General features: G+C 40.9%; 1 pseudogene; it reads right to left on the bottom strand.

The window, feature by feature from the left end:
• Nucleotides 1-7,869: 7,869 nt before the first annotated feature.
• LOC139467844 (E3 ubiquitin-protein ligase TRIM45-like) lies at nt 7,870-11,165 on the bottom strand (annotated as a pseudogene).
• Between the last annotated feature and the right edge of the window lie 282 nt (nt 11,166-11,447).

The following is an 11,447-nucleotide window of genomic DNA, read 5'->3' on the forward strand; positions in this document are numbered from 1 at the left end:
GACGCGGGATAATGCACGCGATCGTGTCACTCCTTTTGACGCTATGATATTGATCCGAAATAAAATAGTTCTCTATTTTGTATTTACTATTAGGCAAATAGTGTTCATATTTACGCATTTAAACACTTTAATGGTTACATGCTATTACACGTAGCATGTTGTAGGAAATGTAATAATAATAGACATGTCAATAGATACTTTGAACTGGTGACAGTTGTCAAGGAGACAGTAGTCATCGAAAAGTTGTGAATCGGGTCATTCCGGAAGCTCTCGGAAGTTGCCGAACCGTCGTCTGCATGCGCAATGATACGACAGTACATAACAGTAAACAAAGGTTGGAGGTTGGTGAAATATTTGACAACAGACAGGATAGATTCACCAAGAAAGTGATGTTGGGGTATAATTCTTTATCCCAATCGAAACCAATCCCATTAAAAATGTACCCACCCCATCAAACAAATTAAATTATATACAAAGAGAGGTGTTCGAAAGAAGTTAAAAGAAGACATACAATTAATGTCATAATTTAATTTAACTTTATATGAATAATTATTGTGCTACGATATATGGTTAGTATTTTATCCCATTCCTATTTTTGTATCAACAAACGTAGATAATACTTATGTTACTGTTATTTTGAAAAGAAATGCACCTGTTTTCTTACCTGGGCAGTAAATCGGTAGATGGAGCGGTTATTTTTTAATTAGGATTATCTGGTATCAATACTTTAATTCACTGTCAAATGAAAAAAAACTCCCTGATTTTATGATGTCCATTCATTAAACTGTGACATCACAAATAATTATGTATCTAGTTAATTTTCCCATAGGTATTTGTTTTATCACAACTTATTTTGTAAATAGAAGATTGTTTTAAAAGAACAATGTTATTGATATTATAAAGTGATTATTGATATCTTAATAAAGATAAAGGGGCACACAGAAAACCTCCATATTCATAAGAAATTTATGCCAAAAGTAATAAACAAGGAAAAGTTAGTAAAACGGCACGTCATACAGACGTATGCGCTATATAATATACATGTATATGCATCTTCACGCGGCAAAGGTTCTAACAAATTTGGAAATTTGACTTTTAATAAAACACACCTCCGAGGTTTTGGTTGAAAATGTAAAACCGCTAGCAAAGGAAAAACCCGAAGAGGCGTGTTTTATCCAACTTATGAACCGTCTAAATGCAAGAAATACCAGAAACAAATATAAGAAAATATCGACATACGGCGGTATAAAAGGAATTCGCCCAAAGCTTGCGAGATAAAAAACACGTGCAGCACGGACTAGCTGGAGCAATGGCATGATAAACTGAACAACTTCCCATCACCTGCCCCGGTAGTGCTGAGTGGGAAAACAGTGGGTTACAAAGCTTAACACGATATGTGAGGTTGCAAGTTCGATTCACGTCATGGAACTTTCATGTTAAAAAAGAATTGTGACTTTTAACCAATCATCAAACACAATTGTATCCACATCAAGAGGAAAGTTTATAAACATCAACTGTAAAAGCTAGGTATTACAGTTGTAATGTATCCGAATAACGGACATGAAGTAGTAACATTATAGTAACCCGACATCATATGTTACTACTTCATGTCCGTTATTCAGTTATGGCCTGATGAGACTCGTACGTGGTACGAGTTGAAAGCGCTAGTCTATTAAAACTGTGGTCAATCTTACTCCACTTATTTAATTATTACTATATATATATAATTAAATAAGTGGAGTAAGATTGACCACAGTTTTAATAGACTAGCGCTTTCAACTCGTACCACGTACGAGTCACATCAGGCCATATATATATATATATATATCCAGGGGCGGTCGGGTAGCCTAGTGGTTAAAGCGTTTGCTCGTCACGCCGAAGACCCGGGTTCGATTCCCGACATGGGTACAATGTGTGAAGCTCATTTCCGGTGTCCCCCGCCGTGATATTGCTGGAATATTGCTAAAAGCGGCGTAAAACCATACTCACTCACTCACTCACTATATATATCCATGGTATAAAGACACCAGTAACATAATGATAATGCGTTCTTTACAGTGTACGTTCAGCTGAAAGAATGCAAATTATGTTTTGTTTGTTTGTTGTTTCACGCCGCACTCAGCAATATTCCAGCTATATGACAGCGGTCTGTAAATAACCGAGTCTGGACCAGACAATCCAGTGATTTACATCATGAGCATCGATCCATGCAATTGGAATACGATGACATGCATCAACCAAGTCAGCGAGTCTGATCAGCCGATACCGTTAGTCACCTCTTACGACAAGCATAGTCGCCTTTTATAGGAAGCGTGGGTTGCTGAAGACCTAGTCTACTCCGGATCTTCACGGGTCTGCAAATACATGTAATAACACAGATGAGTATGTGCGAATCTTGTTTAATGCGGCTGTAACTAATCATGCCGCGATCAGCCCTGACTATCCAGTGACTAAACTCTTGAACTACTGTCCCCGCCCCTAGGGCAAATGGTAGTAAGTGAGTGAGTGAGTGAGTGAGTAAATAGTTCAGCTTTATCACGGCGACGACCTGTAGATAACCGATCCTGACCACCCAATGTGTAATAATCTCTCTTATATCTAAAATAGATAGAAATGGGGCTTAACGTCGCGTCGCACTTATATAGCGATGTGCATGCATGTGTGTGTTCGGCTGCTTATGCTAATCCGGACTAATGCGAGTCGCGAGTTCGAGTCCGACGGATTCTCATTAAAAACTGGCTACTTGTCCTAGTGACATGTGACCTACGACAGACTTGAAGTGCTAAATTATATAGGTATTCTATCACTCTACAGGCCAAGATCATACCATGAAATATAAATATCCAAACATGAATTACCTTCTCGACTTCAGCCGTTATGATAGGATGTTCACCTGGCACATCATGCATGGGAGCATCTGTACTCATTGTATACAGCGAGGGGGGACTGGGAACCTTGTCTAGCCATGAACCCCCATCATGCCCATCACGGGCTTGTCAAATATATCCTCCGTGGTCTAGTGGTACAGCGTCCGCCAGGGAAGCGGAAGGTCAGGGGTTCGATCCCCAACCGCGTCATACCAAAATACGTACACATATCGGTCTCTCAGCAGGTCTAGAACATCCTGGATACCATATCTGGACAGACACCCAGTGAAGGAGTCCATGCACTCAGGGCACAATGACACAATGACACAAGTCGTTGAGCAACATATATGCTTGTTAGGTGGCAAACGCGTCCGTCATTTGATGAGTGAGGGATTAAGTATAGTTTTAAGCCGCTGATAATGACTCCATACTGAGGTGCTCCAATTCTTGAATAGATTAACAAGAAAATAATAGTTCTAAACCATTTTATTATTTCATTCTCAAGGTAAACGAAGACCCTGCAAGTGACCCTGCATAAGCGAATACTTCTAAATAATTTTGCCATAGATGTCCTGTGCCGAACCGGGAAATAGCCAGAGAAATGCTCAAATAGCCCAGTGAGGGGGACACAAGCGGAGGCAGTATATATGTACAATACACCCAATCGCATCATTTAACAGGGAACTATACAATTGCATCTTAACACCTTCACAAAAGATTGAACAAACTTTGATTATAATGCAATTTGCCAAATCGCAAAATGAAAATTCCAATTCAGGTATGGAACCTATGAGAACAGTCAGCAATGGCCAAGGCATATTACACTCAGATTATCATCCTTTATGATGTCCTCAGAAAACAGCAGCAGGTGACATGATGGTCGTCAAAGATAGTTGTCAAATATGATCATCAAAGAAGGACGTCAAAGATGGTTGTCAAAGACGGTTGTCAAAGAAGGTCGTCAAAGATGGTTATCAAAGACGGTTGTCAAAGAAGGTCGTCAAAGATGGTTGTCAAAGACGGTTGTCAAAGAAGGTCGTCAAAGATGGTTATCAAAGACGGTTGTCAAAGACGGTCGGCAAAGATGGTCGTCAAAGATGGTTGTCAAAGATGGCCGCCTCGGGCGGAATGAGTGTAAATTGGACTAGGGGTGACTGTCTTCTCCTCCACGACAGTTTCTTAGACCACAAGCAAGAAATCAATTGCCCCCTCCTCCATATTATCGACGTGGACATAGATCCCGTCCGTGTCTGGAACCAAAGAAATAGTGATTAGGGGTTAAAAAGCACGAAGTTCTATTATTCTCACTTCACGAATACTGCTTGGATATCCTATCACTTTTCATGCGAATGGATAACAACCATTGTGACAGTTTACAAATGTTAACTGTGAAATAAGCCCCGTGTGCAAATTCCGTTAAGATTTGTTGATCATGGCATTAAGAAAATAAAGCGACAAAACCCTTTCAATATCCAATAGAATTCTCCGTGTAAAGTAACACCAAAGATTCTGAGACGTCATATTGTGCCTGACCACATCAGAGGACAAAGAAATCAATTGCCTCTATAACAACTTTAAAGTAATAGCTTTTCTTTAAGTAAAACTTTTAACAAAACAATAAGCAATGTGCCTTTCTTCTGCTGACGCCATAACAGGCAGCACAATCATGAGTGACGTCACTTCAGACTGATTACAACTGCATTTCATTATTTACCATTGACGCAGATTGTTTCTTGGAAATGTCCTCAATTTCAAACTGCTGCAAATATTTCTTCACATTTGTTTTGACGTCGTGTCATAGATAAACAGATAATAACAGTTACATCCTGAAATATGGTCTCCGAGTTACAAATAACGATTCATCCAACTTTAATATAAGTTTCAGTCTTCCAAGAGATAATTTCATCAGGCTGTGTTTATAGTCTTCCTTGTGACGGGTGCCACCGGTAGGGCAGGATACTCTCACTTATTCACGAACACCTGGTATCATAACTATTGATAGTAATTCATAAACACATACTTATGATATGGTCGAGAATCGCACAACCGGCTCAGCTTTTGGTAGATAAAATTATGTTTCATGGATATGGAAAGGGTTTTGTCGCTTCTATTTACGAGTAATGATAAATTGAATTATCACACTAAAACCAATCTCATTGTTAACAACCCTCGTGGTGGTTAAAGATTAAAGTCAATAAGTTGTGCTCACTCGTTTGTCGGGTCCAAACTCAATTACAGGCCGCCATCATACAGCTGGAAGTTTACAGAGTGAGGTGTTAAACAACAGCGGAATCTAGGATTCAATCCCCTGGACAGTGGATCCTGAAACGTCTGAGAGTCATCAGCTAATCAGCTAATCATACCAGCTAATCACATGTTGTGATACACACGTATGTTATACAGACTGAGCTCTGAGTGACTCAAATTGCAGACTTTTAGCAATTATTATTAGCACGGGTATGGTGCTTCCCTAAATAGCATAGATACTGTATAAGTGCTCGTTGTAAATCATAAACTGACGGCCAAAAGAAACGTTACCAACATTAACTGATTTGCCACTTTGATACAAAGATGCCAACCTGTTCAAAAACAGTAAAGAACACATCTCACGAATACAGCCTTCATGTTCTCTGTCGTTCTTTGCACGTGGTTTGCGGATTTGGGGAGATATTGGTGTTTTTCAGCAATTTTTTAAAACATTCTTTCCCAAATTATCGTGCAATTTCCGGGTATAAATTACGCACGGATCTGTTCCCTGTCATTGGTTGCGATGATTAACACCAACGAACATGCCAAGACTGACCGCTGTCCAGAGGGAGAGAGCCATAGGTATGTTGCAGATGGGAGCAACACAGAGAGCGGTTGCCATTAACATGAACTGCGCCAAGGTGACCATTACCAGACTGGTCGCACGTCTCCGACAGACTGGCAGAACCGCAGACAGACCAAGGAGTGGCAGACCAAAGGTCACGACCCCACAGTATGACCGCTATTTACGGGTACTTCATCTGAGGAACAGATTTCTTACTGTGACGTCATCAGCAGCCAACAGCTTAGGACATCCGGTCAGCAGACAAACAGTGACCAGACGACTACGACATTATCGCCCTTTCAAGGGGATGACCTTGACCCGTCAACATCGACGTGCCAGATTGACGTGGTGCAGGCAAACTCAGCGATGGCAACAAAGGGAATGACGGCGAGTGCTGTTTAGTGACGAGAGCAGTTTCCACCTCTTCAAACCTGATGGGCGGACGCGAGTTTATCGACGACGTGGTGAACGTACGGCTCCTTGTTGTGTCCAGGAGGTGGAACCTTACGGGGGCGGAAGTGTGATGGTCTGGGGCGGCATTTGCGGGGACGAGAAGACGGAACTTGTCATCATCGAAGGCAATCTGACAGCATATAGCTACATTGACAATATCTTATGGCCAGTGGTTCTTCCTTTCATCCAGCGTCAACAACGGACGGTGTTCCAACAAGATAACGCCACACCCCATAAAGCCCGTATTATTAGAGACTTCCTCAACGCCAACAACGTGACTGTCCTGCCGTGGCCAGCTCGATCACCAGATCTGTCACCCATAGAACATCTCTGGGACCAGCTGGGGCGGTGTCTTCGGAAACGTCAACATCCTCCCTTCACGAGACAAGCGTTGATCGTTGCCCTCCGTGAGGAATGGGATCGGATACCTGCAGTCGATGTGAGGACGCTTGTCTACTCAGTTCAACGCCGCATTCGAAGATGCATTGCCGCTCATGGAGGTCATATCCCGTATTGAACGGTCTGGGCCGTCGTCATCTTAAAGTTGTAACCAATGTTGTTGATCGAATACTGGACGAATGACCCCTTGTCAAGGACTTTGTTGTTGAATTAGTAAATTCGCAATTTACTGCTCTGAATGATGAATTTCTACAATACAATTGTTATTGCTGCTTCAAATTGTGTTGGTCATATTTTACCCTAGAAATATCGTTGGTAACGTTTTTTTTGGCCGTCAGTTTATTTTAGGAAAGGAAAAAAGTTTTATTTTATTTTTTACATATTCGTTTGACAGGACAAACAGACACAGGACCATCTACGTGTTCTCAACAAAACCAACACAGTCATGCAAGTCAAAGGTTCTACAGAACATAGTTTCGAAACCTCGCAAAAGTCTACCTAATATTATGTTCTACTACTGTTTTTACTTTTACGACAAATGACTTGTATTAACTTGCCATAAACTGTAAAACATAATACCCCTTGGGGGAAAACAACACATCTAATCTGATAATTGTTGAATATGATAATTGACCAAATATTTTTTTTTCAATTATCTAAAAGACATAGCCTTGATCAAAATATAATATAAACTACATAAAGGTTCAATTTCCTCCACGCAAAGACAGCAAAGACCTTCAGTTATGACCTCGATGTTCATGAAGAGAGCATGTACAAGAAAACTGACGCAATCGTGTTCAAAATAGTTTGAATAACTTGAATAATATTTACCCTGGTGGACATGATAATTCAGAATATATGTGATAAAATACTGTTAAGTATGTTGAACAGTGTTAATAATTAGCTTAGCCACGAGGAGAATCACACATATAAATTTAAATTCAACAAAATATGTTTACAGTTTATGAAATATCTTGAAAGATACAAGAAAGTACGATGTAGAAATACAGTACACACGATAACATATTTAAGTCTGGTTGGCAAGTAAATGAAGTATCTAGATATTGTATGATAACCAGTAAGACTCGCATTGAGACAATTCAATGTCCATGCATGCTTGTCTGGTGATATTCATGTTGACGATTATTATGATTCGACTTTAGTCGCACCTGCTTGTTAAACAACTCAGCAAACCGATTTAGTCAAAAACCGTCAGTAGATTTTGTTAGCAACGTCTTCATATAATACAGTGGACATTTCTCTCTAAGAGTGATTCGTTAATCCTAAATTTGTTGGCGAGATCGATTTCACAGGGAACAATGTCATCCTCTCAGGGTTTCACTGTGCAAACTTGTACACGTGTATCCCACTCTGCCACTGTGCAACATACAGCAGTCAACGATGAAGACAGAGTCCAAAGGGCTCATCCATGCCCTGTTTTGCCGTCAACATGTCCCTCACATACTTCCCGTTCTCTATCAATAAGACAACTTTGTTGGCTCCCCTATCCGCCACCAGTATGTGGCCTGTGCTGGTTCTCGCCATTCCTCTGTTTTCCTGGAAGGTCTTCTGTCCAAGAGTGCTTGTGAAGTCCATATCTCCATTGGCCGTCAAGCCTGTCACGGCCTCAAGGTCAAAATGTGAGATTAACAAACCTCCAGTCTCTGTTGTGACGATACATTCCAAACATGCACCAGCAGTGTTTGTTAGTGTTTTCAGTAGGTGCCCAGAATATCAACACAAGTAGATTCCGAACAGCCAGCTGCAAATGTGGAGTTGTTCAAATACGTAAGACCATGGTATACTTTTGGAGTTTGAATGTTTGAAATAATATGTAAATCAGGCGTTATGTTGACAGTAATAATTTCTCTTGAATTGGGAACAGAAACAGCAACCATGTTCTCCCTCATTTTCGTAACTGCCCAGGGATAGTTGTCAGTGGATAGAGTACAGTGCTGCATAGTGTTATTTCTTGAATAATATGATTTGATTTTGTTCTCAATGCGACAGGAAACAACACATGTTGTTCCATTCACCTCCAGTACAACAATGTCAACCCCACCGGAGTTTCCTATGGTCTTACATAAAACAAGGGATGACTGTGGATCAAAGCTTTGCTGCACAGCCAAATTAGTTTCATCCAAGACAGTACTGAGTTTATCCAAATCTGCATTCAGCATCATAAAGGGACGCAACTTCGCCTGGGACAATCCAACACGTGCCTCCTCGGTCTGGACGTCCGTCTCAATCTCCCCTGACTGACAGGCCTGGTACACCTCATACGTGTCCATGACACTCTCAGTCTCCAGGGCTCTCTGTATGAACTGTAGCCGCTGCTGGTACCTCTGTACCGCCATCTCCGCCGTCTTGATGCAGCTCTGCAGCTTCTCCGTCCTCTCATCAGTCCCTCCGTCCAGGACCTGCAGCAGGTCCACCTCCTTCTGTGTGATCAGGTCACGGGCCTCTTGGCAGTAGGTCTTAATCTCGCATTGCAACTCAGATTTATGCTGTTTGGTGTGGACAAGCAGAAGTTTGTTTTCATATATTTTAGAGTTTATTATCACATATCTGTTCTGTTAATCGTTTAGACTTATCTTTCAGTATTCTTTTCATTTCTGGACATTTTGATTCTCTATGGTTACCACCGCGTCACACTTTCTGTGGTACAGAATACAGCAGGAGTCACAGACTCCTTTCTCGCAATCGTTGCAGTATAAACTCCACATAATGTTTCCTGTGTTCTGTGCACTTGACCTTCCGCTTCATCTTCACCTTAACGTCGTTGGTAATGTCACGGACTTCATGATCATATGACATAGGCATCAATCCATGCATTTGGCTGCAGGCCTCACACTTAGAAATCTCACACTCTCAGCACCAGTGTTTGGCAGGAGTTGTTTCCCCTTTCCGTTCACACAGAGAACAGGTTGTAATGTCTGTAACTGAAATATAAAGACGGAATTAGTATTGCAATGTGAGAATAAGAAAGATGGTATCACCATCTGGTAAATACTGCCATGTTTTCTGTAGTTATATTTCCAACATACGAATTAAAAATATGTTAAACAAATGTTATCCCAAAATGTAGCTGAAGACAAATCAGGTCTCAATACAAAATTCCAGCGGCCCAAAGGATATCAAATGGTCGGCCATCATTGTTGATATACGACGTTACTGGTAGGAATGGCGTAACTATCGTCAAAGTATCACTACAAAGCCAACAGTGCACGACCACCTACCTGTTGTGTATAACCTTGCTTCAATCACGCGACTACACGATTCGAAGGTGAGTGAGGCAAGGGATGTCTTACTGAGTACTTCATTTCATCTCAAAGGATTACATGTATTTTCTTGTCAGTAGCTGTGATTCTGAAGATTTGGAAACAAAGCGATTTGAAACACAGGTCACTTGACACAATTATATTTTCTTGAATTATTGGCCAGTTCTTTATCGCCGTGTCATCTGTTCGGATTGGTATGTGTAGCCTATGATGATGTGATCAACTCGGTACCACCTGTAAGGACCCTCCGTGAGATGACTAGTACTGTTCTCCGGTGCCTGGGCTCATTGAAGCCCTATATACTCCCATGCTAAAGCAAAGGCTACTGTACAATATCAAGTAAAGTAAGTAACAACACGGGGTTGGGGTTGGGGTGAGGTGGGTTTGGGGGTTGTTAGATGCAAGCATATTTGGAGTTACAATCTCATTGAAATCAGTTCTTTCACACTGAGATAAAGTGAGTGAGTGAGTATGGTATTACGCCGCTTTTAGCAATATCACCATAAATGGGCTTCACACATTTTGCCCATGTGCGGAATCGAACCCGTGACGAGCCAACGCATTAACCACTAGGCTACTCCACCGCCCCACACAGCTTAAAGACTGGGAATGACAAATGAGCCGAGGATTGAGTGGTCCTCCTACGCCGGCACCTGATGATCTTACAAAACGACAGAACGTTTAAGCGTTGTTCATCATTTTCTTTCTTCTGAAAAAGCCACGAAGAAAAAATTACATATCATAGTGTATGTTCATTAATTTGGTCTGTACCGGCTCGTATATTGTGATATGAAGAGACGGCCCCAGCTTACCAGCTGACTTCAGACTTAAGACGATGACAGGCAAATCAGACAGCGAGATATGTTTTACGAGTAATGATAAATCTAATGATCACACTCAACCGATCCCATTGTTAACATGCCTTGTGGTGATTAAGGGTAGGCATGTGTCCCAGTAATTAACCCGTGCTGGTCTTACAAGGCGACTTAATGAGATCAGATGGTCAGACTCTGCGACGTGTTTAAAGAACCGTTTGCTGTGGCCGTTATGCTCTTATAATAAAAATAGAATCTGTCACTTCTCCACCTCAATATATATGCATGGCCAACAATTACATGTTATTCAGGTTAATATCAGGCGCCATTTTACTATTAACCCTCTATTGTAATACACCAATAATTCATCACTATCATTCATAATTATTGACATGACAAAGTTGATTTTTATCACATAAATAATGTTTAATTTTTAAAAGACATTATTTGATTTCACAAATTAGATTTTGGGATATAATCTCCAACACGGATGAAAGCTGACACCACATCAAACTGTACCTCTGTGTGGAACATTCATAGGGGTTTCTACACAAGGTCGCACGCGAACCGTTCACACAGGACAAGTTTACACATATGTATGTGCATATTCCATTGATGATTAAAGTTGCACACATGTGTAAACAGGTGCATACAAATGGGGTATTAGTCGCAGGATTCTAGTTTGCCAATAGCAAGGTTGTGCAAATACTGTGGTTCAGAATACATGGATTTCAAAATCCATATTTTGGTGACAGTGACATACGTAGATATCTGATTAAAGACGGAAATTAAGTTTTCCATATTCATATTCCACAACCCG

The sequence above is a fragment of the Haliotis cracherodii genome, unplaced genomic scaffold (assembly GCF_022045235.1).
Source record: "Haliotis cracherodii isolate W230 unplaced genomic scaffold, xgHalCrac1.p SCAF_2, whole genome shotgun sequence".
Taxonomy (NCBI): Eukaryota; Metazoa; Mollusca; class Gastropoda; order Lepetellida; family Haliotidae; genus Haliotis; species Haliotis cracherodii.